The following is a 5,007-nucleotide window of genomic DNA, read 5'->3' on the forward strand; positions in this document are numbered from 1 at the left end:
CCATGTTAGACACTTTAATGTCTCATGTAAATGGACTATTCTTCGGTGAAAACGATGTTCCCATTAATAGTGAGCAGGGGCAGATTTGCACCCAGGGCAGCCCGTGTTGCAGCCCTAGGCTTAGGCCAAAAAAATGCACTAAAATCTCCAACTTCAGGAAATATTCATGTAAAATATTACTCAATTCTTACACTAGCCCGGGGCGTGGCACATTTCTCGACCAGCCCGTGATACTGAGGCGTCTATGGTGACTTAGTCAATCTTAAGATCCATCAAATCAGATTTTTACAGCCAATCTCTCAATTCTCAAAGGGTGTTATAGAAGTACGGTGCGTGCACGTCTTCATATGGGTGAATATACATACGAATTTGTAAGCGTTATATTTTGTTTTAAAAGAGAAAAACGAAAACCTGTTTTCAAATGACACGCGTTACCAATATGACGCCATTGTTTTCTCTCTTCACCTGGGCTGGGCTGGGCGGTACCGAGATTTTGACCGCTCTCCCAACCCCACCACCGCTTCCTCGTCCTGTGATCCTTTCCCGCTAGCCGTCGCGGTCTTGCCTCCCTTGAACGCTCCCTCTCCCTCCCTCCTTCCCTTCCCACGCACTCCACATCGCCGCCACCGGGGACCCACGGCCGCCGGGGGCCCCGCGCGTCATCCGCTCCCGCCAACCATTACTACAAAGGAAAGGAAGAAAGATTTCGCGCCGTGCTAGCAGAGCTGCAGCAGGTTGCAAGTAGCATTCCCGAGCCGCTTTCGCTCACCTAGTCCCATTATAATACCCCGACCAGCGCAAGCAACAAACTCTCGCAGCAGCGGGAGCAGCCTGACACAGAAGCTAGCTAAGCTACGCCAAGAGACACAGGGAGGAAGCCATTCTTGGAATCAAGCGGCAGACCGACTGGAGGGATCGATGAGGACGAGGGTGGCGCTGGAGCCGCTCGCGGAGGAGCCAGGCGGCGACGAGGACTCGGCGTCGCGGCGGCGGACCGGCCTCAACGCGACGCTGCACCGCTGGGCGCGCATCCTGTCCGGCGCCGGCGGCGCCGGGGACGACGCGCGGCCCTCCGCCGACCTCCGCGTGCTCCTCTCCGTCCTCGCCTGCCCGCTCTCCCCCGTGCCCATCCTCCCGCGCCTGCCGCGCCACGTCGCCTCCTCCGCGCAGTACATCATCGAGCAGTTCAGGGCCACCACGCGGTGCGGGAAGCTGGAGGGCAAGGCCAAGAGCATGTACGCGGCGGGCAAGGTGCGGCTGGCGATGCTGCACGAGCCCGCCGGCGGCGGGGGAGCAGCTGCACCAACAGGCGGGCGGTGCCACGAGGAGCGTCGCCGCGGGGAGCGACGGCCGCGTCGCATGGCGCCGCACGCCCTGGCTCGGCGCGCACGCCGCGCGCGGCGGCTCCCGCCCACTCCGCCGCGCCCTCCAGGTTGGCATCCTCTCAGCCTCGCACTACCTTCTTCTACATGCATTCCCGTGCACGCCGACGATGCCATTTCTGCATGTCCACCGCCGTGATGCCATATTCTACCACTCCTCCTTTTCCCTGCATCCCACAACCTTTTCTCCCTTTACCCGCCTCGCTTTTAATTACCACCACCGGCCATGGCGGCATGGCACCGCTTGCCGCGCATGCACCCTGCTCAGCTCTGTAGCTAGCCTGGCCGGCCCATGACATGTGTGACCCACGCGTCTTCCTCCTTTGCTCTCCTCTGCTTTCCCATTATATCCTGCTTCCTGCATGCTCTTTTGCGCTTTGCATCTATCTGTGCCATGAGGAATTGAGAAAGATCCACTAAATTATCACTAGGAAGAATCTTTGTTCAAAAGCAGCTGGATATAGTAGAGTAGAACCCTAGTACTAGAGCATATGCTCACTGCACAGTTGTTATCTTGGGATCCGAGCTGGTACCATACCAGCAACAGCACCGTATGCCATGCCACAAGACATTGTTCATCTCATTATTGATGCTGCATGCCCATATTACTGCCCATATTACCTCTGTGACTCTCTGTAAGAGAGAGATCCATGTTTGTTTTTTCTTGCAAAAAAGGCCCACCGAACTATTGATAAACATCCATAGTAGTACAAAGAATCCAAAACGCAACGAAAATTACAAATAGGTCTTTAGACCGAGAGAGATTCATGTCTTGTTTGACTTGGCTACAAGCCATTAGGTGGTGAGAGCAGCCTGCCTTTGCCTAATAGCCTTGCCTCACACTCACATGGGACTAGAATATTTGCGGTTATCTTTTGATAAAGCGCCTAGTGGGAGATGTCTGAATGTTTGATCGTCAGCATGTGTGAGCTCAATGGAGTACAATAGCTTGGCTCCTTTCAGTTAGGGTTATCTTATCGCCAACTTGGCAAATCGGACCAAAGATAATGGTTCTTGATGAATATCGCAAGTACAAACGTTCTTGTGCGAGGGAGAGTTGACTAGGGCTTGGTGGCCTAATCTCACGGTGGTAAGCTCGCCCACCTGGGATCGAGTCGCAGGTGCAACCGAATTAAAACGGAATGCTATATCTAGCTTGTATAATCCGTCGCTGGAGAGGTTTCATGTCCTGCCTAACAACGAACTCCCTAGGGAGGGATCCGTCTCCCTTTGGTCAACGTTTAGGATGAAACTGCTTTTGTACTAGATGAAAAAAAATCGCGTCTTTCAAGAATGTATATGTGACTGGTCATTTCCGGTCGTTTGGAGGAAATCTGACCAGTAGATATTGTGTTTTATACTTTATTAAACCAGATTATCTTTTGGATAGCTAGGTCGTCAGTTAGTATTCTATAAGCTAGCCCAGCCAACTAAGAGGTATAGTAAAATTTAATTTGATGCTGAAGTCATGATCTGATTCCAGAAATCTTCATCCTTACCAAACATTTTAATTAACTCTCTAGAGTAGCTCATGCCTCAGTAGGTCTACCTGTTTGCATGTTGGATCTATGCGGCGCTAATTGTCAAGTCGGTCCTAACTGTCAGCTCAACTTGACGAAGGGCTTAGCTGACTAATTAGGGAAACCTAATTGAGTAATTAGCCAAGATTTGGTCTAGAGTATGCATTGTTCTGAATCTTCTGATGGAAGTACGCAGGAGTAGTACTAATTATTGCGCACATTTGTGCATTTGCGGCCTCTGCAATCTCACTTATACTGTAGACTAGAGCAGGTATCAACAAATTCCATTGTTGAAGATAAGAAATACTACAAGCATGGCCTACTTAAATAAAATATTTTGTGCTGGTGGATTGTACGGATGCTGATACTTATACAAGCTCAAAGCTGTTTGCAGTTGAGAAAAGATTGTACAATTGTGTTTAATTTAAGGCACACTGCATTTCTAAATCAGCATTGTCCTATGTTCCATGACAGTAAACTAAGCTGCAGTGACATGTTCATACCTAAGCAAGAAGCTGGCACGCCACAAATTATGCGCTGCCAGATCGCCAGCCCCACTAGATTAATTCGTACGAGTTCTTTGAGACCTGGATTGTTATATTCTGTGTACTACGACCTAGGTACGACTTCTATTTACTGAACAAATGGCATGCAAATTGGTGTTCTGTACTTGGGAAAGGAAGCCTCGTAGTATAAAGGAAGCCTCGTAGTATTAATTACAAAACTCTTAGAAAACTGACCGGCTCATATGTACTTCAGTTTCGGTAGATTGCTTAGCTAGAAATATTCACAAGATTTCAAGAGTTGCTGGTCCAAACGTACCAAAGAGCTGACAGTCTATTCATATTTGCCAACTTGCAAGGAAGAGTTATCAACTCAACTTCACTGACACAGCATTTCTATGACTGCATCTGTGTCCACACACTGGACTAGACATAGACTGATAACTCGTACGCATTCACCCATGTTACTTATGTCCTGGCCACTGATTTACAGCATTACCGAACTCGTGATCACTGATGATCATTGTAACTAGACAAGGAAAAAAGTAATATTCAGGTTTTATACTCACACTGATGGATTTTGCTCACGCATGCAGGGCCTGGACCCAGTGATGATCGCGTCCATCTTCTCGACGGCGGAGCACGCGGGGGAGAAGCAGGTGGACGGCGAGGACTGCTTCGTGCTGCGCCTGGACGTGGGCCCCTCGACGCTCTCGAGCTGGAGCGACGGCACGGCGGAGGTGATCCGGCACGGCCTGACGGGATTCTTCAGCCAGCGGAGCGGCCTCCTGGCGCGGCTCGAGGACTCGCAGCTCACCCGGATCCAGGCCCCCGGCGCCCCCGCCATGTACTGGGAGACCACCATCGCCTCCACGCTGGGCGACTACCGCGCCGCCGACGGCGCCGGCGGCGTCCACGTCGCGCACGCGGGGCGCTCCACGGCGTACCTGGCGCGGTTCGGCGTCGGCGTGCGCGCCGCGCGGGTGGTGACGCGGATGGAGGAGACGTGGACGATCGACGACGTGGCGTTCGACGTGCCCGGGCTGGGCCCCGACGCGTTCATCCCGCCGGAGGAGGTCAGGCGGAGCCGCTTCTACGACGCCATGGCCGCCGGCGGCAAGTGAAGCGAACACCGTTGGCAAGGGTCTCGACTAAGTGTAACCTGTAGTAGGAACTGTTTTAGTTTTGCACACCGTGTGTACGACTGTACGTGTCGACCATTTGTTTGTGAGTGCGGCGTAAGAAATCGCGCATGTAGATATGTGTATCTGAGTTACCTAAAGAAAACATTCACAGTTTTTCATTAAGCTTCAGTGGGGTTAGTTCCTGTGAAAACTATTCTAACTCGAGTTGATGAACACCTTGGTTTATAAATAGCCCCTGTGCTTGTGGCTGAGGATGTTGTAGTCTTGGAGAAAGATTAATCAAGATACAAAACTAATTCTCCATACATCTGAAAGCATTTTTGTTTCGCTCTCTTATCACTTTCACCTTCTTGTTACTGCATCCTTCTTGTAAGTGTTTGCACCAGAGTTGCACTTGTCTGAAACTGAAACTCTGCAGCTCCTTCTACCTCGTTCCTCATGTAAAACCTCCCTGTCC

The 5,007-nt window shown here is 51.2% G+C and overlaps 1 pseudogene; it reads left to right on the top strand.

Moving 5' to 3' along the window:
- The first annotated feature begins 792 nt into the window (after positions 1–792).
- LOC124695920 lies at positions 793–4,605 on the top strand (annotated as a pseudogene).
- Positions 4,606–5,007: the final 402 nt, after the last annotated feature.

Source organism: Lolium rigidum, chromosome 3 (genome assembly GCF_022539505.1).
Source record: "Lolium rigidum isolate FL_2022 chromosome 3, APGP_CSIRO_Lrig_0.1, whole genome shotgun sequence".
NCBI classification, from domain to species: Eukaryota; Viridiplantae; Streptophyta; class Magnoliopsida; order Poales; family Poaceae; genus Lolium; species Lolium rigidum.